Raw genomic sequence first — 22,009 nt, forward strand, 5'->3', positions numbered from 1 at the left:
CCCTAAAAATAGCAGAAGACAACTGGCTTCTGAGGAGTTTGCAGTCAGTCTGTGGCCTCAGAGGAAACAAATCTGTTTGTGAGCTTCTGGTGAGCCTATCCAATATGTGTCTCTGTCCGGTTTTGTACGTGTTCTCTTTAGCCCAAAGCTTTGACTTGTCCGCCAAATCACCCCAAGTGTAACCTCTCTCAAATTCAGGTAGGATTTAGGAGGCCAGTGTGTGACTATTCCCTTGTGCTGGCTGTGGCTGCTCCAGGTCCAGTGACACAGTGGGATTTAGGATGTACAACCCATGGTCTGAGCTGTCAGGCAGCTGAAGCTCTGCTGGACTGGGCTGTGTTCACAAAATTGTGAGGTGTCCATGTAATCAATGAGGAAAATTGACAGGGGCCAGCATGTGTACACAAGCAGACAGGATTGATGGCTGCGTAACTCATTGGCCTGGGACAGGCATAGCAGGGAAGGCAGTAAGCAGCACTCTGCACAGGGAGATGTGGAGGTGTAAATCATTTGCTTTGTCTTTGTCCACTGATTTTTGGGAAAAGTGTGACTCCAGTCAAATGGGAACGGCTGTGATGTGATGGCAGAGCTGTCAGTGAATTGAGGTGAGGTGTCTGTGCTTCACTGCTTCTCAGAAATTGCTGTGTCCTTGGCTTCACCTGCATTTTTATGTGACATTGGACAAATGGCTTAACCTCTCTGGGCATCGTTGCTTAAAATGGAAATGTAAATATTTTTGCCAACCTTTGTGAGCTATCACTGCATTAATGGATAAAAATTGCTGCATAAAGGGTGAGCATCATGTATGATGCATTTAATCTTGTTTACTTGCAGCTGGGCTGCCTTGAGGTGTCACAACTGCCAGAAGTGTGCAAGGGGATTTGCCATGTTTGCCTGAGCCAAGATACCTCCAAAGCTAACTTCACCTATAAATTCTTCAGATTGGTTTAAAAACATATTTTAGATAGGGTTTATTTAGTGTTTGTAGAGCAGAACTTCACTTTCTCTAATGAACCTTCTGAGCTCCACACTTTAAAAAATTGCTTAGGAAGGTGACAGCATAGACACTGACAACCATGGTCTCCAGCAAAAAACCTGGGTAGGCAGAGGAAAAGAGAATATATCATGGTACTTCCAGATAACACATCTTCTGCTTTATTTGTTTCATTCCGTGGAGCTTTAGCCTCCTGTTTTTAAGCAAACTATTCCTGTGCATTGTCATTTGATATACAATATTTAAAATGACAGTAATTGTAGTATCTTAACTGTTTTTACTGAGAAGAAGAGTCTAGATACAAAAAGTGACATCTGTCAAAATACCTAGAATTAGCAGTCCACGCTGAACCTTGTCCATTGGACTGGCTAGTCCCTGAGGGTGCCCCAAATCCTGTTTTTCTGGCATGTAGCTCTTGCTTTTCTCTTGGGGAATCATCATCCAATCCTCCAGGTTACAGCTGTGCTGCTTCCATCCCTGAGCTGGTGCTCAGCCCTTGGGTAGTTACGGAAGTGGCGAGTTTTGCTGCCAGGTTGTTGCATGCCTGTGGATTTTGTGTTGCAGTGTTGTTTGCTGTGCTGTTCAGACACATCCTCCTCTGTCAGCCAGTCACTGTTCCAGAGGGATTTGGAAATCTTGCAGCATTGTTCTTAGGGACAGTTACACTGGAGAGACAAAGCTGTTCCCTGCCAGAACAGCCCATGGAAATAAAGGGCCAGTGGGAGAGCGCTGACTGGGGCAGCACGTGGAAAATCTGGCTTGTCCAGTGCCTCTTGGTGGTTCTGTGTCAGACCAGGGCATCCTGGTGTTTGGCACTCTACAAACACAGCAGAGACCTGTCTGCGATTTTTAATTCTCTGCTAGATGCTGACAGCTGGGAAGAAGCACAAAGGCAGTCTCTCACAGGAGTAGGGCACAGGAAGAGCACAACAAATGGCTGTATCCGTCCATCTCCTTGGCTGTGTGACCTTTGCTATTTCTTCTTCAGGTCTCTTGGATGTATTGGTAGAATCATGTTTTCTTTCTCACTGCTGGTAAAACTTCATGTGCCAAATGTGGTGTGACTCGAGCTGTGATTGGCAGTGATTGAGATTGTCCCTCAAAACTTTGTTGGGGTTTGTTTAGGACTCAGAGGAGAACAACAGGGAAGGGTTGGGGCAGGAAAGAATTGGTAGCCAGCAGTGTTGTCACAGGCCAAGCACTGTCATCACAAACCCCTGGCACTCAGCAGGGAGGAGGATGTTGGGGTGTTCATTTTGATTCCTTAAGCCACAACGGCTGCCTGCTTTTGTTAGTAGGCTTCCCTGTTATCCCACAATCCCTTCAGACGCTTGAATTTGTCTGCATTTCTGCCTGCATGGTGGGGGGTGTTGGGAGGCTTCTTGTTTCAGAGGCACTTGTGGTCTTTGAATGCGACTTTTTACCCTAATGTGACAAAAAGGAGGCACAAGGCCAGAAATAGCATGCTGTGCTGTTTATTGCTTGATTTATTTGTGGCCATGTCTGTCACACAGATGCCAATATGTTTTATCTTCATTTACAATAGCCCAAAATGTTTCACCTGGACTGACACACGGTCCTAGACCAGACAGGGAGGTTCCAGTGGGAGGTTTTTCTTAGCATGTAGCTTGTTGCTGTGATTTTTTTTTTTTTTTTTTTTTCCCCCCCTCTTAACCCCTGCTTCTCTCTCGGACCTTAAGTTCACTTGTAAAGCTGTGCATGTTTTCCATGCACAGTTTGGATAATTAAAAATAGCTGCTTGCGGCGCTTGGCTTCTGTGCAGTCTTTTATCAATAGTGCCTCTGAGAATACCTTGTGTTTGGATGAGTGGTTTTAAATAGAGTGCTGAGAACTGCAGGGAAGACAAACCAAACAGGCCTCTTTCACAGCGATCTTTTTTCAACTTTGAAATGCTTAGAAATAATTTTTAAACTAAAACCAAGACATACGGGTATTTTCAATTTAATGAGTTCTTACTAATCTTGTTTTCTAATCATTATTAATTTTTCTAACTGGAGGAAGAGTTCACAGGTCTGACGTGGAGGCCCGTCCTCATTATTCCATTCAGTTGTTCTCAAAAATCAGATTTGTTACTTGGTGTGAAACAGGCCAATAATTACACACTGGAGAGACATTGATTGTTTATTTCAGAGCCGCACAAACCCAGGTGCTTGGTGCTATTCCACAAATCAAGCACACCAGCTCTCAAAACTTGTACTATTTACACCTTTCAGCAAACAAAGGAATTAGTGTTCATTGGCTACAAGTGACACAGTTCTCTTATTAATTAATATTCGATTTTCTATTGGTTAATAATTCTCTCGCTTCTCATGCTAATTAGGCCGCATGCTCAGTCTCTCTCCTTTTGAGTCAGTGGGTTTCTTGGGTCAGTGGTCATGAACTGCCCCTGCCAGAATTATTTTTTACCCAGTTGGAGCTGATTTCAGCACAACTGCTGAGTTGGCTTTATTAGTTTCCACTTATCTCAGGAGTTGTGCAAAATGCCCTGGTGGCCCATAAATTCTGCATTCTTTGTGTCCACTCTCAGTGGTACCTCCTTCTCCCCAGCCTTTGTCAACCTCCCCCTGTGTCTGAGATGACTGAAACATTTCCAGCCCTAAACCTTATCAAGTTGACACCTGGACATCACTTAGAGCTTGTTAGCTGCTCTCAGTTTCACAGTTAAATTTTCTTGTTGATTAGGCTTGAAAGTATACAAAGATCAAACACTAAAAAAAAGCCTTTTTAAAGCAAATTTTACATATTCCACTTTTGCAACGTTGTGAAGAACTCAGTATGGTGGGCTGAAGAGGATGGTGCCAGGAGCTAGATAGAAAATCATCAGTGAAAGTTGCTTCATAATCTCCTTCAGTGCTTATCTTGGGCTCTGAAACTGAAGACATTATATCCCATTAAAACTACAATTCCCATTTAATAAAAACCTCTGAATGTACTTACAGTCAAAATAGTTGCCTACTTTCTTTCCTCTCTTTCTGCAGAAACCTCCTCCCTCCCACCCCAAATCTTGGAGATACGTTTTCTACTGGAAGTCGATTTGATGTGTAAATCTTTCACTGATTTATTAGTGACTTTGCAGCTTCCTAGTCTGCCAGGATCTATCTATTGTAAGACATGCAGATTCCTCATTTCCCTTTTTTCCTGTGCCATTTACTACATCAAAATACTTTCCCATGCTTTCTCTCTACCACCCCTGTATGTTAAACAGTTCAGGCTCGCTGGAGGCAATAGAAATATAAAGGAATTGCTGTTGTCTGTGGCACACTCAGACTGTGAACTTAAATTTTCAAAGCCTTTGTTCCAATATGTTTCATGAGTGATGCATTCACTTAAGGGTGGGTAGATGTACAGGAAAAAGGTTTCTCTTCTTTACCTGCAAATTTTGAGCCTTTGTATGCTGTTTCCCAGAAAAATCTCATGTAGGTCTCAGTATCCTATTTCTTTCTACAAAAAGAGGGAGAAGCTCATCTGAGCATGCAGAATATTGCATGAACATGGGAAATTTTAAATATTTTATTTTTTATAAACAGGAAAGCCCTCCTAATAGAAACAGAATAAACCTACATCCCTGTAGCATTGTGTTCTCCTCATGACTTACAAATCCGCATGTGTAACCTTGTCCTGTGCAGGGCTCTCTGACTTTCTAGGAAGCTTCTGTCCATCTATTCAGAAGCAAAGAACAGAATTGGGGGTGTGTGTGCCTTTTATGACAGGTAATTAATGTTATCTTTTACTGCAATATTGATTTTTCTTTCATCATTGACAGACATGGTGCTGTCTGAGCCATTGATATTTTGAGTCCTGGAACAGGTGGAATAGGTGGGCAACAGGATAGGTTTGTTACTGTCCTAAGTAATTTTGATGCTGGTTTAATTTTACCTTTGGTGAATTTCTGACGCTGACTTTGTTGATTTATACATTGGGAGAGAAAAATAATGTGTGCAGTCTGAAGATTGTTTGTAGAATAATTGTGAAAGCACTGCTAGGAAAGCATGAAAGTGGAAAAAAAAAAATAAAGCCATAAAGCCTTGGTGATATTTTTTGCTCCATTTTTTTTCCCCCTGTCCTTCATTTTGCATTCTTACTGCAGAGAAGTGAAATGAGAGTTGAGTTAGTGAACAACTGCAGAAGTAAAATCCCCACGGAAGGAAAAGTCTTGTGTGTGTACAAATGCACAGGAGGATGTGAACGCTTTCGCCAAGGCTTTGCTTCCTAGAGGAAAGCTCGTTTACACACTCACTGTTGGTAGGGCTTCCTTGTGGAGGTATCAGCTTCCCATCACTGCTGACACCCGAGCAGGCAGCAGAGCTCCAGGACGAGCTGCAGGACGCCTCCGTGCTGACCCCTGTGTTCATGGGCAGGCAGCTGTCACTCTGGGCTGTGGGTGGTGTGCAGTGTCAGTCCTGCCTTCACTTCTCTTGAATTTAAATAGAAATTCCATGGCTAATCAGGGCCTAAACCCTGCTAAGTGCTGACGCAGCAGCAATGCCCAGCTCTTCTGCTGCTGAAGAAATGAATATTAATGCTTTCCTGTTGACCAGCAGCTTGGTTTACTCGTCTCTTTCATCTTCTGCAGTGAAGTCTGTGCTTTCTGCCTGGGTCATTAATAAAGCAGCTGGTGGGTGATTTATTTCACCCAAGGTACTAGTTGGCCATTGTGTCTGCAGTGTCAGCAGTGAATGGCTTTTTTGCTGTTGTCATGGTCTCCCCCTTGATAATCACAAGGATTCAGGAGAATGCAAAGGACCAGCGTTGTGGGGAACTTGCTTACCACGAGTCTTGCTCCTGTTGTGCTCTTTGGGCGCTTTCCAGCTGATCATGAGTCCTCTGTTCCTGGGAGACACCAAGAGTTCCTGGGCCACCAGGTAAGAATGCAGGGAGCTTGTCACATCCCTCGTGATGCAGGGCAGATGATGCTATAGCCAGCACAAAAAAGTGTATGTGTATATATATATATATATATTGCAGGCTGCTGAAGATAGATGCTGTCTGTCCTTCCTGGTCTGGAGGCTCTTACCAACCATCTCTGTATGTCTGGTGTCTTTGTGGTTCCAAGTCTTGGCTTAATTTGGGCTGCCATGGAAAAAAGCATTGAGGAAAATGTATTATTTAGAGTAACTAAGTTGCTCTACAGTCTAAGTCAAGTGTGAACTAAACAATTTTAATGCAGCAAGCCTGAGAAAATGATCACCTGCTCTGCATAAGATCTGTTAGAGATTCTGTAGGATCTCTGGATCGTTATATTTAAGGTTCTTCCTCTAGAGAGTGTCAGAAATGGGCTCAAGTTTCGTGTTCTGGATCTGGACCACTGTTCAGGTCAGTTACCAAAATAATCTGCTTCAGAAGTAGTTCAGCAGTGAATTGTGATGTAGCAAAGAAAGTCCTGGAATATTGAGACACAATAAAGCTCTGAAATAGATCTAACAAAGGTGGCTTAGACTGCCAGATTTTATTAGTAAAATGAATGTGTTCCCTTCTCCTGCTAATTTGGGGATATAATAATCTTTGCCACTTGTTTGCATTCATTAAGAAATCTGGAACAAGTCCCGGTTCTAGGGCATTTGTTCCCTCTCCCATGGTTTTAGTGGAAGCTGCATGTGCATGTGCTGGGTACTGCTGAAGTAGCTAAAACAGCTCTGCAAATTCTTGCTGCTGGAGATGCTCTTTCAAGAATATGATTACAGGTCTAAAGGAGTAAGTATATAGACTCAAAGGCTTCTACACAATGTACATTTTCTTGCATGCAATTGAATTTTTCTGCTTTCTCCTTGTTCTTTCTCCTCTCCTGATTTTTTTTTTTTTTTCAGGCACATTTTTGCCATCTGCTGTCAAAAAATTTGCCCCTCCATTAAGATGGCAACTTTAAAAGACACTGAGAAACTGAAATAACCATTTCAGCCGGCATAAGCAATTAGAGATATTTCCAGGCAGCAAAATGACAACCTCAGTGAAGCTTGGACAATTGCTACATAGATGTTAATCAAGAGGGACATGGGTGGATTCCTGAATTATTAAAAATGCAATCGTGTTTCTGAAGCCTTGATATGGCTTAGTGAACCATGCTTTGGGAGCAGATTTTGCCTGTCCCAAGCTCTCTTATCTGGTGCAGCAGAGGAGGAACTGAGCAACCTTCTCTCATTGCCTTTCATCATTTGGAACATCTTTTCAGCTTTGAATTTCCGAGGCTGTTTCATTGTGCTGCCATTCCGCCTCCCACCCTTCCGCTTTGTTTGCTTGACAAGGAGAAAAGGCAGAAAGTGAAGCACAGAGCCACATTTCCATAAGCTTACACAAACTATTTCTTTCTTTTTCTTTCTACTCCAGACAGCGTGCTTATAATTAGTCGTCCCTGCTGTGGTTGAAGCGGAGTTTTTAGAAGAAAGCTTTGGTGGTTTCTTACAAGCAAGAGTGAAAAATAAAACTCATGCAGTTCGTCATTAATTTGGGGGATACTTGTTAGCCTCATAATCCAGGCAAATAATTCCTTTCAGCCATGTTTGTTAGAAATACTGGAGCAGAGACCTAGTGATACTTTTCCCTGTCGTGCTGAGATCAGACAGTGCTGGCAGCATTTGGTGTCTTGAAGCTGAATGCAGAATTAAAAGCTTCTTAAAAAAGCAGGCTATTAAAGTGGCAGTGAGAAAACTCGTTGCACTGCTTAGTGGTTGGGTGGGATAATCTGAGATTCTGCTTTTAATTAAAAGTGGACCCGCTTTGCAGAATGCAGGCCTGGGTTCAGATGTGTGTTTTGTGTGTGTATCTTAAGTCCTCGTGAAACAGGCGGTATTGAGTTCTTGGGTTTTGGCCAATGAGCAGTTCTAGTGTTGGGAGAGAGAAGAAAGAGAAGTGGTGAAATAAAACTCGAAAGAAATTTTCATTTCTACATGGGAAGTCTTGAGTGTAAATGGTATTGCGGCCTCTTCCTGGTAAGAATTTTAGATTAACTGTTTGGTGAGATGTGAAATAGGTGATTATTAACCTTTTAGTCTAAGTGTTAAACGATGTTATTTCTGTCACTATTCTAAATACTCGCTGTGTCATTATCCTGTCTTGTAAGGAGCTAAAATGTTATCCATCCTAACCCTGCAAAACTTTTTCTCTTGTCCTTTTTTAGTAGAATAGGAATGAAAAGAATATACTGAAAAGTATTTATGTAGACCCTGGCTGTGGAAGTCATGTTGTGTTGGAGCAGCTGAAGGGACGAGTCCTTGTAAGTAATGCACAAATTTCCCTTTGATTTCACTTGGGCTCTCGAGTGTCCAGTGCTTGTTGGGTTCATGGCTCAGTGTACAAAGCTGAGCTCAGGTGCAGTGGGAGTTCAGGACTCGCCTGCATCTTCTCATGCAAATTGCTTGTGTGAAAAATCAGAGCCTCATTGCTGTTTTTGCCGTGCGACAGATTCTTAGAACTGCTGATTCCCATTTAACAGATGTAATATAAACACCAGCTCTTCAAATCTGCTTTGTTTCTCTGCTTTTGGTAGTCAGAGACAAGTTAGGTTATTTCCTGCTGTGAACGTGAAATTGCATTTTTAAGTTCAGTTTAATTTTTTTGCAAAATGAGTTCTTTCTGGAAACTTGTACCACTGTTTGACTGAGAAATGGTTCAGAATTTCTTGATCATTTGGGGAGGGGTAGGAACAAAATTAACAAAAAAGGATTTGGCTTTCTTAAGCAGTAGAGATTCAGAATTTGAAAGGTAACCAGTGATGCACCCAGTAATACTTAGTTTTTCTTGAAGTAACTGAAATTCTCTTTTAAAGTCCACTACACAACAGATTTACACTTAACTGAGTTTTAATTGACCCTTTTATTATTATAATGATGGGAATAATGCTTTGGTAAATGTATTTTCCAGTTGCTGACTTTGGTAATAAAAACCAGCCCTAGATTGCGAAAGAAAAACTCAGTTTTGTGGAAATAGGCCGTCCTTCCATTGTAAAGATAACAGGGTCTCCTTTTAACCTTGCATGGCGTTCCCTAACTTGTTTCCTGTCTTTTCTTCATTATGTTGGCTCCTTGCCTTGAATAGGAGATGGCTTTTTAATACAGCCACTAAATTCCACCAACTCCGAATCTTTCAATCCAATTACTATGGTACATTAGCTCTTGACTCTCTCCCTCTGCTGCTATAGCACTTGTGAATCAAGTGTTTGTTTTTCATTGCAAGTTTCTTTTCTAGAATCAAAGGATTTTCTCTTTTTTTTTTTTTTCTTAGCTGGCATTGTCAGTAGGACTCTCAAATGTTAATGACACCAGGTTTGCATAAAGCATCAGCTCAGCACTGGCTGCTGTGCTTTGCAAGATAAAGCTCCTTGTAAAGTTGAGCTTGGAGACAAAGCAAAGGTTTATATCCCAAAGCTGTGAATGAGACTGGAAAAGGGTTTATCCTGTCTTGGTCCAAGAGAAGAACCTGTTTACTTTCCCCCTCAGGAATTATTGTTAGCTTAGCACAAGAGTTGGGATCATAGACAGCAGTTTGAAGACAAAGCATAAAATGATAAATTGTAAAATCTAAGGAATGTGCCATAAATTGCAAAGGAGACAGTATTATTGTCTGGAATGGGTGACAGTCCTTTCTTCTAGAAATGCAGTTTTGAAATAGTTGTGCTTGGGGTGGTACAGCTCATGGATGAGCACAAGATATTTATTAGAAATTACCATGGGGTTTGTTTTTGAATTCTAACCTCGCAGGGGGTTCCTTTGAGTGCCCTCGGAATGGGGTGTGGTTTGACTTGCAGCACTTTTGGTCGGGCTCTGGGAAGGGAGGGCTTGGCCTTTGTGTTCCACTGTTCCTCCAGTGTCTCCGGAGCTTGACTGGCTCTGGGATCCCTTCAGGTGAGGGCTGCCCTGCTCTGTGCCGTGCAGGAATGTCACTGTGCTGGCCAGGAACCACCACAGTGTGATCTGGTGTGGTCCTTGCACGTCCAGGATGTCCTTGGTCTTCTTCTTTCCTTCCTTCCCCAGGTCATTCCCCCTCCTGAGGGACTCCACAGCCATTGCCATAGTCCACATCAGCCCCAAAATCATTATTATACTTGGGCAGGACCAGATACAGCACAGACTTGTGTTCTGTGACTCGTTCTGGTTTAGTCTGTGAAGTTTGGCAGAGAAAACCGTCACTAAGGGAAACTGTGATGCCTACCTGGATATTCCTTCTAGTGCAGAACTTGGTTTAACTGGGCAGATTTGTGCTTCCAAATGGGAACTTGATTTCTAAGCCAGTTTCTGCTGCAGTTTATACTGAAAAGTCTTGGAAGTAGCTGGGGCTGGATGCACTGTGAATACATTAAAGCGAATCCTGTATTTGTGCTCCATTCCCTGGTATAGGAATTGAGCATCTGTTTTGACTGGCAAGTGTCCTTCAGCTGTATTCACACACACAACATCACATGGGAGTTTGTGGACAAATGAGATGCATCCATACAGAATCTCTTGTACATTCAAAAATGTGCAAGTGCCTTTCCTGCTGGTAATAGAGCTGAACAAAATATGCCAAATGATATGGAATAAATTCCAGGTATGATAGCATTTTTAGTATAAGTAATATATCAAAGTTATAGCATGCTGACGATAGATTGGAAGTTTTGAAAGTCTCTTTTGTTACAGAAATCTAAAAAGGGGATTAAATACTAAATGAAAGGTAACTTGAAACATAGGCAGAAGACAAGAGGTAGGGTGGTTACCTGGGGTGGTACAAGCAGTTAATGGGACTTAGTGAGGATATTGAGACACATTGTACATGATCATTTTGAGCTTTTCTTCACACCTGGGAGGTTTTGTGAAACATCATTTTCTGGCAGGTGATTCCTCCTGGGCGTGGAGGTATCTGGTACTGTGTGACAGCCTGCAGGTGGCTTGTCACCATGGAAGAAGGAGTGGGCAGCCATAAACCACTCCATGTGTCTCAGGCCTCATACCTTTGAAATCCTTCATGGATTCTGCAGTGGATCATACCAGTAAAAACGTAATGGGAACGAACACTCTTAATCCTCCAAACCAGCAATACATATTCAAATCACTAAGCATCAAATAAATACTAAAAAGGTCATTAGAAAAACTGTATAAAGTTCATGTTGTAAACATACTGCAGTAGTTTCAGGGAAGTATTTTAAAGGAGTTTTTAAAAAGATTGTATTTAACAAAATAAATCTCAAACTCTGAATATAGCAAGACACAACTTTAAGGGAACTCAACAATGTAGAATTTAATTTCCAGTCTTTACACCCAACTCTTGGATGAAGTATAGCCAGAGGTTTATACACTTCCAGCACTCCCTGTTTTTAGCAGCATCCTGCTGCTTTGTTGGATGAACTAAAGCCTGCTGTTAGCTCACTTCTTATGAGGAGCCTCCCTGAGCTTCCTCTGAGGCAGTTTACAACTCTGTGCTGTGTTTTACTCCATAGCTGCATCACAGATGGGGTTGGGTTTTTTTCAGTGCAATGCAGGGTGATTCATTTCTATAGGGAGGCGGTGGATGAATCCAGGTCATGGGAAAACCAAGCCCTTCCAAGTTTTACAATGAAACATGGCACTTATTAACCATCTCACCTTGCAACTGTCTCACCGTTACTTCAGATTCTTTATTGATTCTTCATTGTATTTATGGTGTGAATTAAATTATGGGTGAATTAAATCCCCATTTAAGCTTAGCTTTGCGTTCTACTCCTTCACTAAAATTAAAAGGTTGTGTCACTTCAAACGCGGATATCAGAGTTTGGTCTTTCCTCTCTTTAAGAGGGAGAAGGAAGACTATCTATATATGTATATATGCACACATGCTCATATAGTAATTATCTAATCAGTGTATTTTCAGAGAGATTCCAAACATGTGCTTTTTCTTATTTGATCTTCATTTAGTTTGTGTTTTCTAAGTACATCTTTATTTTCATCACCATCTTGATGTTCCTGAGAATGGTTATATAGAAAATGGCACCAGCACGTTGATCGTGGAATTATCTTAAGAAAAAAAAGGTGCAAAGAAAGACAAACAAACATTTCCTCATTAAATACATTTGGCCGATTTTGCTAGTTTTTAAAACCATGTCAGCTCCATCAGTTTCTCCAGCAGACCTGGGAATTTGATGTACAGTGTTGTTTGTATTATACTACTTAATCTTGTTCTGTGCTTAAAATATTAAGAGGGAGCTGTTACACTCAGGCTCTCCACATTACTAGTGTGGAATTTTGAACGGTTGTTGACAGCACAGAGAACATTGCACAGTTTTCCCGGTTTTAGATAAGACCGTGAAGGGGTGTGTGTTTAAAATAACAGGACATAAAGGCAAAAACATCTTGGAGAGAAATCAATTCTTTTAGATAAGATTTTCTTATACGCTTTGCAGTAAAGAGAAGATGGGAGGGCCTGCAAAATCTCTGAAGAAGTGACTTGCTGGGTTCTGTGTCAGGCTCGGATTTCTTTACCTTAGGGCACAAGCTGCCAGCGCATCCTGCAGAGAGAACGGATTCTCACTTGAAAACACACAGAAAACAAAAACTTGTGTGGATGCATCGCTCCTCAGTTGCCTTTATAATTTATTGCTTCACTTCTTTCTTGCTTCACTTCAAGCTCCAGCTCCGGTGGTGGTGAGGAGCTGGAGCCCATTTTGCTCCTGTCGCATTTGAGGCTCCGCTTTCAGCGTGCAGGGAGGGGGTGCCCCAGATTCCCAGGGGCGCCCCAGGAGTGTCCTGCTGCTGCTCTGCTTCCACAGTCCTTGGTTGGCACATCTCAGCCCAGCTCCACAGTGTTATTTCCTTTCCCTGCTCGTCAGTGCACCTGCCAGCAGTGGTTTAATATCGTTAGCATTATCTAGCAGCATGTGTGCTGGGTATGGGGTGAGTACAAATGGAATAACAGTTGGAGGAAGGGGCACACAGGTGTGTTTAATAACACCCAGCAGCAGGAGGGGCTGCAGAGAGGAGGAGAAGCCCACGGGCAGAGGAGGCTCCTAGTGGAGCCTGAGAAGCCGTGAAGTCATGTAAACTGGAGAGCGATGGAAAATCCACGTGGAACTGAGGTGAGGGGGGTGACTTCTCACTGGTTATGAGCAAAAGGGGAAGAGGGAGAGGGAACAGATGGCTCTGAATTGTATAACCCTCTGATAGCCTGTGCCTCTCTGGGGTTGAACTGGGATTGACTTTTTATTTGAAGGTGGAACTGTGTCTTTTACAATAGATAAACCGAAAATCACATCACTGAAAACAAACCCACAATTCTGGTAACTCCTGATAATGAAGAAGGCTTGTGGGTGTATGCCTTTGTTAAAAGACAGCGAGGTGTGAATAGTCGGGAGCCTCTTCTGATGGGTTATTATGTTTAAAATACACCAGTCTGTTCATCTTGGCTGGTTTTAGTTTATTGTGCTTCCCCCCAAAAAACCCACAAAATGATAAAAACAGGGTAGGTTGAAAGATTGTTTTCAGGAGCTTTCTGAGGCAAAACACTGTAACTGGGGTTCATCTACCCCAGTAGTAAGGAGTCCTTACCACTGTCTTTAGGCTCATTATGTTTGAAATTGTTTTTGTTGTTTTCAGTTGTGTTGGGTTTTTTTTTGTTTGTTTAGTTAGGTTTTTTGTATATATATATATATATATTTTAAGGGTGTGTTTTTGTGGGTTGGTTTTTTTTTTTTTTTTTTTTTTTTTTGTAAAACCAGTTGAATCTTACCTCACAGATATCTAAAGGTGCTGGTCCTTGACACAGCCTGAGTTTGTAGCTTACCTTGCCAGAGGAATGCTTTGTGGTTGGGGCACTGCAGGGATCCCAAAACAGATTTTATTTCTTTTTTTCTGTGCAATAAATCATGGATGTTTCTAGGAAAGCCTGTGCTGAATTATGAGAGGGTAAAGATGCCCCCCAGTCTTATTTGTAACTTGCATGGAATCTCCAGTGAGGGATATCCTGGGAGGAGAGTCAGTGGATCTGTGGTGGGCTGCTCCTGGCTCTTAACCAGGACAACTTTTACCAACTTGGTTGTTTCCTGGAAGTCCATTAAGTAGGGGAATTTTATTCTGAAGTTCCAGGAATTTATTGCATGATGCATTGCTGTGGACACTGCAAAACACACTGCTGCTCTAAAAAGTTTTTAATACAAGAAACTACTAAAAAAAAATGAATAGCTTTTAGTAAGACTCCAAAATGCTACTGGATTTTATACAGCTTCTCAAATATTTTTGCATGTTCAGTTTCAGGTTTCCCACCACCCTCCAGTCTCAGGCATATTTCTACTAATTTTACTGTGTGAATTTGGAGGCTGTGTTGGTCGTCTTGGAAGCAGCGTCCTTTGCTTTGGGATCTCACTGCCTTTTATAAGAAAGCGTCAAAATATGCCAGTAATTAATGAATTTAGCTCCAAAATAATTAGTTAAAGGTGCCTGATTTTCTTTTATTTAATTATTATATTATTTCCTTTCATTTTCTATCATACCTTCTTTGGCCAGCTCCTTGTACCTGCATTTTATCTCTTGAGCTCCTCTGAAACATGTTTAATTCAGCTGAGCCTCTTTTGATGTATATTGCCAAGAGGTTTTGTTTGTTGGGGGGAAAAAAGCCACAGAATTTCAAACCTGCTGTTTTAAATGTAGCTGGCTGAAGGGCATGAAAGCCTTGCTGGTGTGCAAGCAGCTGTTTGCAGCTGCACTGAAACACGGGGGTGCAAGTTAGGAACCCTCAGACTGTGAGACAATCTTGTTATCTCCAGCCAGGGCTGGGATGAGTTGGCACAACTCATCTGGGATGTTGCTTTTAGAGTTTGATAGTCTGTGTTGCAGCCTGTGTTTGTCACCTTTTTGCTGGCCTTCATTACATATTCTTCCCTTGGCTGTCTTGACCCTTCAGGGAGGGTAAACTCCTTTGTGTCATGGTAATCAGAGCCCTGAGAAATACTGAGGGAATGTCGTGTCCTTGTTCACCAGCTCCTGCCTCTGGAGATAGCAGCACCTTTCTGGGCATCCCGAGGGTGCAGCCTGGCTTTGGCTGTTCTGGCTGAGCTGAGTGCAGTGGGATGAGGATGGTTTTAGAAGAGCAGCATGAGCAGACAGAAAGTACAGCTCAGTGGGAAGTTAAGAGAACACCCTTGGTTTCAGTTCGTGGCGTCCATCACGTTGCGCTGGGGACAGATGGAGGGAATGGAAGTCGCTTGTGACAGGAGACTGCAACCAAAATGAAATCTGAGGAGGCAGAGACAGCAAGATGGGAGCTGGGGAAAGGGCAGGGGGTGTTACATGTTGGAAAGGAGGGATAGGGTGTCTGCAGCTTCAGTTATGTATTGTGATGTTTCACTTTCTTATTAAGTTCCTTGAGTATCAGAAAAATTGCATTTCTGGTATGGTGTGTTTTGGTACAACTCTTGACCAGAATTTGAAAGAATTCTTGGAAATACCCTTTGCTATTAAAGGCCTAAGAGAACCTGCTTGCTGCTGCATTTCTGGGACTGAGTTACTGCTCACTGTTGGATTGCAGCTCTGCAATCCATATTATTTTCTGGAAGTTTATTCCAGCACAGTCCAGACAGGTGTGAAGGTAAGTAGCAGTGACAGCATCAACCCCCTGATGATTTTGGATTGCCTGGTGTCACCTGTCTCAAGCAGTGGCCTACAGAACTGTCTGGTACTGAGGGCAGAGGAGGAGGATCTCTCATGCAGCTGGACAAAAAGGCTGCAGAACATGGCAAGTCTGCTGTGGGCAAACCCAGCAGTAGCTGCTGCTCTGAGTGCCTAAGGCTTTTCAACCCAATTTGAAGGATTTCCATGGTTTGTGAGAAAAGTGCGAATGACTTCTCCCTCTTCCTCTGTTTGTGGAAGGCATTTGAAATCCAACAGGAAGAAAACCTGCAGACCAAGAAAGCCCAACTCGAAAATTTTCAGGTTTTGCTGACATAAAAATTAAATTTTCTTTTTGTTGGGTTGTTTCACAAGACTAGCAGGATGTTTCTAAAATGCTGGCCTGTATTACTGCCAAAGGAACAAAAACATATGCAAGAAGGTCTGTGTGCTTCTGCATACTGCTTGAAATTATATGTTCTTCTATTTTGGGATTGTGTTTGTCAATTATTTGGTGTGTCTTGATCTCCCTGGTAAAATTCCTGTGTTCACTGGTGAATGTGGACACCTAAGAGGGGAGAAGTAAGGTTGTACAACTCTGTGTGCTCGACACTGCAGCATACTTTTAAAAACATACATTGTCTAGATAATGCCGTGTGTACTGTTTATGGTGACACAAATAATTCAAGATTATGCCTGGAGCAAAGACATCAGGGAGAGTTACAAGGATTTGGAGACTGTAATATGCGAAGGTGGAAATGCAGAACACAGACATTTATTCATTGAGGAAAAGGCTCATTGCTGACACAGATTGCTGAAAATGATAGGGACAAGGTCAGAGGGGACCCTGGTACCCCTCGAAATTGGCACTGGACAGCATCATGTGCAAAAAGGAAAGGTCACTGGAGCAACAAAACAGGCAAAAATCTCCAGTGACAGATGCAGAAGATGCTGGTGGGTTATGAGGAGGCCTGTGCTTAGAGCTGAGTAACAGGTACAGGCACTTTGTCCAGTTCAACTCAGCTTCACATGAATTAATTACTGAACATCAAGCAGCTGCTTCTGTCAGTGATGAGGATCTATTATGTAACATCATTGCTCCAACAGAAAGCTGTAAATGATGGATTTTTTTGAGAGCAGTTAATCTTTTACAACTGTTCTCTAGCTGTTGTGAAAACTGCATGAAGAAGGCTGAGGATGTGAAGATATGAGCAGGTATCTCTTCCTCCATTCTCCTCCATGGTAAAAGTTACAGCTGGATAGAAGAAAATGCTGTTGGTTTCCATACTAGAGGGTTTTTGGTATGTGGTGTTGAATGCTATAAAAATAAACTTGAACAAATATATGCTCTTCTAACTGTCAAAAATCACAAAAACATGCGCAAGGTTTGATGAGCAGTTGTCTAGGAATTGTAAATATATTCCTAAGAAACCGGGTTTGACAGACAGGGGAGGACATGCAAGCTGTAGGATTTCAGCTTTTTTGAAATCTCATTTTCATTTCTGGACTCTCTACCTTCTTTTATGTGCATATGCACAAACACCCATGAAGGCAGTGCTCTCATTGCAAACTAGTCCCTGACTTTGATGGGTTAGAAGTCAAAGATTGTGTTGTTTGCACTTCAGCCAGTGTTGGATTTGCTGTAGCACAGAGGTGCCCAAGCAGCAGCATTCCCAGGGGGATGGCTTTTGACTGCTGGATCTAGAAGAGGCACTTTTTGTGGTAACTCAGAGTTTTTGTATTTGGGGAGAGCTATTTTGGTAAACTTTCAAGTGCTTCAAGTACTTCCCAGTGCCTTATTTTCCTTCTGCACTAATTGCCTTAGGCTTGTGCCAACATATGGAAGGGCAGTTTTGGGCAGGGGGGCCAGACCTGGTGGGTACCTCAGGCAGTCCCCCACCGCTGTGCCCCACAGCTTCCCCAGTGTGCAGCCCTGCAGAAGGGTGGGAGGGGACCCCACTGGGGAGCTCCATGGGGCACAGGTGGTGCTTTGGTCTCCAATTCAGGGGATTAATACTATTTTCTGTTTCTTGGACGCTGCAGCCAGTTGGCCTTGTGTTCATATTCAGTTTGCCCACTTCTTGAGTGCACTTACTTGTGTAAATCTGCTCAAGCGTTTAAGCCTGAAAGAGCGAACAAACGGGGAATGAACAGACGGCTCTGCTGGCTCTGGAGGGGTCGCTTCCCTTGTTTCCATGAATGTGGCCCGTGCAGCACACACAATGCTGTCTGCCAGCCCTCCCTTCCCACACGAGCCCTTTGCTGAGCTGGCTCTGCTCCTTTGGAAGCTGGACACACGCTCCTTCCTCTTCCTCTGTGTGCCCCAGGGGCAGGAGGGACGGCTGAGCCCAGGGCCTGCCAGGAGGAGCCACCCCAGGCATGGGGGCAGACAGAGGCACAGGGACAACCTTGTGCATGTCAAAGGGCATGAGGGGTCACACCAAGGGAGGGCAGAGCCCTTTGGCCGTGGATGTTTGAACACCGGGGCTTGTCCCATGGCTGATGGCCGTGGATGTTCAAACACTAGGGCTTGTCCCATGACTGATGGCCGTGGATGTTCAAACACCGGGGCTTGTCCCATAACTGATGGCCGTGGATGTTCAAACACCGGGGCTTGTCCCATAACTGATGGCCGTGGATGTTCAAACACTGGGGCTTGTCCCATAACTGATGGCCGTGGATGTTCAAACACCGGGGCTTGTCCCATAACTGATGGCCGTGGATGTTCGAACACCAGGGCTTGTCCCATGACTGATGGCCGTGGATGTTCGAACACCAGGGCTTGTCCCATGACTGATGGCCGTGGATGTTCGAACACTGGGGCTTGTCCCATAATTGATGGACCTCTGCTTTATAAAGGAGCGTGGTAAGGACTGACCTGTTTTCACGTGCTGGCTGTACAGAGCCATTTATGAATTTCTCAGGCTTTCTCTCAGAAAAGGGCCTCTGCTGTTTTATTGTAGTTTATGGCTTGGTTTTGATACCTACATGCACTTTCCACTGAAGAAATTTGATTTTATTTGAGATCTGCTGGTTATTTTTCCATTCTTTATTACTTCTGTAAAATTGCAACAGTTTTGTTAATCCCTTGCTGGTCACTGAATCTCTTCAATATCCCCAGGATATTGAAGGGGTTCTTAGAAACACCCTTCTCTTGCTTCTCTCTGTTACCCTGTATTCTTCATAGTTTGTATCATCCTAACCTTCCTACTTTTCTGTCTTGCACTCCTGATTTGAGTGAGTTAGACAGAGCAAACTTTCTGACCAAATTCAGGTCAGAGATTCAGGCTGTATTTCTCATGGGTAATTTAATTTTGCCTATTTTAAATTTCCACGCAGCCACCTTAGACATGACATTTATTCCAGTCTTTAAACCATCTATGGCACTGTCTGTACTTTTTTAAAGGCTGCCGCAGTCCATCCTGGAGTATCTGGTATTGTAAAGGTTTAAGGAGTGACTTAGTGCAGAATCAGTCCTGACGGGATATTCTGGATCGAAAGAAAACTGTAATGGCTCTTGTTCTGTCGTGGAAATTGTGCTCTTTTTAAACAAAGGAATGCCATTGGGCTAAAAGGAAAAATGTCTAAGACCTGCCCCATATTTTAATAGTAATTTCTGATTAGCCTGTTTTAGTCGGTTCAGTGCTATTATGTGAATTTTGTGCGTTGGTGATTGTCTCTTGGGATGAAGGTGGTTGTTGTTCTTTGGGGCCAGCCAGATGCAGTAGGGACCTTCAGAGAGAGGTCTGAGGGAAGGAATGGGGCAGGTTCTGGACCCTTCTGTATCCAGGGTCTGTTTTCTCTGTCTGTGCAGGACCTGCACGTATCTGGTATTTGGTGTGCCATCATCTCGACCTGTGCTTCCCAAAGCTGACTGGTTCACTTAAAGCCAATGATTTGTTGGGAAGCCAGTTCTTCAGGCTGTTTTGTAGTGAATTTTGTTTCAAGAGCTGATGGATTTTACTTTTTAAATTGAGCTATGATGTTAGTTTTTTCAGTGGAAATTCTGTACAAAAGTGGGTCTCAAACTTCCCTGCTTGTATCCACATTCTCTGGTGCAAACTCTTCTACTGTAGCTGAATTTCATCTGACTTGTGATCTCACCTGGGATTCTTTCCCATTTACCGCTTGCCCAGACAGTGCACTACTTTTTACAGGCTCCAGCAGGAGTAGCAGCTGCTCAGATCCCAAAGGGCATTCTTTTGGTGATACTTTCACATGCTTTAGGTGCAGAATGCTGGGCCAAAGTAATTCCTGACGTACTTGCATCAAAAAAGTAACCTACTTTTTGTGTTGATTTTATTGTTATTACAGAGTGTTTGTCCTTAGATTCAAATATCAGCCCTAATCAAACATACAGGTTTTCCCTGTTGATTATGTAGGTTTCCTCCAAGAGTTTGTATATAAATAATTGCAATTTCTGTTCAAACAGAAATTTTGATCTCCAGTGAAGATACAACACCACTGATTCCTTTTCCTTCCCCTTTCACCAAGGTAAGATGTTTTCTCTGGCGTTTAAAAGGTGCCGTCAGACTCAGACCTCTATCGGGACAGTGTGCCCTGTTATTATGCATTCATCCAGGTTTCCACCCCTTGCTGTCAAACAAATGTTTAAAATGTCACAGAACTCACCAGCCTGCCTTTTGCACAGTTCATTTAAGGTTATTTATTTGCCTCCTGGTGATGACCTGCTGCAAGTCAGGGGAGGAGAGAAAGTGTTGGAACTCCATGAGACCTAAGGTCACCTCCCAGCTGGAAGGTCACTGTCACAGTAAGAGCCCTGAGAGTCTCACTGATGGGAGCAGGGAGAGAACCCTGTGGAATTTGTCTGCACTTCTGTCTGTGTCTGTCTGACAGAGCCTGTCCTGTGTTGGGTGAGACACCCAGGTGGGGGTGTACATTGTGAGACACCAGGAAACCTTGTCACAGCAGCTTTATGGGCCAGGATAAGAGGAGAAAAAAAGTGGAAGAACTGAAGAACTACCAGGGTACTCATGATTCTGTGCTGCAAGAAATACTCTTCATAAACCCTTGCAGCTCTCTTGGGGGATAACCAGGGTGCAGAGTCCAGTTCATTCCAGTCTGACCCTTTTTCTCTTCTTAGTTGTCATTGCTGTGTGAAGTCTGGTGACTCTGCATTAGCATGTCACCTCCTGTTCCAGATCAGGGAATTCCCTTGTGCTAGAGCACTGCTTGACTCGCCAGTCATGTTCTCTTTTTCTTTGTTTCAGAGTAGAATTTTACATCCCTATTAAATGTGTTGCCAAATCCAAACTTGCAGTAAACAGAGGCAGCTTTCTGGCTAAATTCTGCCATCTGTCTTGGGTCTGTGCGCAATATCCTAATCCTGGACTAGGCACTGGGTTCGATGTGCTGCAGAAGTGACCTGGATTGTCTCTCATGCTCATCTTTGAGACATCTGGAACCTCATCATTGTGTAACTGAACCATGTCTTGAGGACATTTGCCAAGGCACTGTATACCCCTTCTTTGTCATTTGAGCAGCTCTCTTGATCATGTGCATAGGTCTTGCATCTTGCTAGTGTTGAAAAATCCACATCTTTCTGAGTCTGGACGCTTTGGACAAAAGTGAAAAGAAGTCAGCATTAGGGCAGCTCAGTTCATTTGCATTTCACCTCCTTCAAGGTCGGGCTTCTTTCCACCAGAGGAGGACTGGTTCATTACCCTGGTGCTACTCTGTACCTCTGCCCCCCTCTTAGGAATTTCTTTTGGGGCTGCTCCAAAGCAGCAATCAAATATGTGGTCCTGCAGCGTGCCAGCACTCTTTGATCCTTTTTAGTTTTAGTTGATGTAGAGGGAAGTGAGAGGCAGAGGTGATTCCTGGGAGCCCTTAGGAAAAAAATAGTGTGCCTTGTAAAAACAAGTGATTTTAGTTATTGCAATTGAGGAGTCAATTAACTGGCTAATTAAAGCAATTTCTCATTACATAATTGAATTCTGGTTCATCACCGTTTCTACTCTGCAAGACTGCCCCAGAGAGCAGAGCCATTTCTGAGCACTCTTTAACAAACTGAAGAACCATTCACTCTGTCAGCGCTCAGACGTGTCTGGAAAAGGGAGAGGTGGTTTGGTGGGACTTCCCACAATTGCTTGTGGAAATAAACCATGGAATGTCATCCGGGTGATAGAGAAAAAGGCATTTTTCCCAGATATGTTTCTAATGCCAAAGATAAATGAAGAAAGGAGGTGATGAATAGTGGAACACAAAACCTGTGAGATTTAGGGTGCCCAGGGCTATGGGACTCCAGGTTACATTCTGGAATATTAGAATGTCTCAAGCTCAAAGCATTACACTGGGTTTGAACATGCTAGTGCTCACCAAATATACTCTTAAATTGGATGAGAGGACTGAGGGCTTTTAAATTGTCAGCCTCCTCCTGTACAGAAAGATAGACTGAAGATGGAGTTATTTTTTAATGAAGGATTAATTAGAAACC

General features: G+C 43.0%; 1 protein-coding gene across 3 annotated transcripts in view; it reads left to right on the forward strand.

The window, feature by feature from the left end:
• The window catches only part of LRP8 (LDL receptor related protein 8), a 167,666-nt gene that overhangs the window by 21,651 nt on the left and 124,006 nt on the right, over positions 1 to 22,009 (forward strand). The window contains exon 1 of one of the 3 annotated variants that reach the window (XM_040072799.2): positions 12,938 to 13,028. The exons of the other annotated variants lie outside the window; for them this stretch is intronic. The gene's annotated coding sequence lies outside the window, so the exon portion shown is untranslated. Of the gene's footprint in view, positions 1 to 12,937; positions 13,029 to 22,009 lie in introns of those variants that run through there. 3 annotated transcript variants of the gene reach the window in all.

This window comes from Hirundo rustica, chromosome 9 (genome assembly GCF_015227805.2).
Source record: "Hirundo rustica isolate bHirRus1 chromosome 9, bHirRus1.pri.v3, whole genome shotgun sequence".
NCBI lineage: Eukaryota > Metazoa > Chordata > Aves > Passeriformes > Hirundinidae > Hirundo > Hirundo rustica.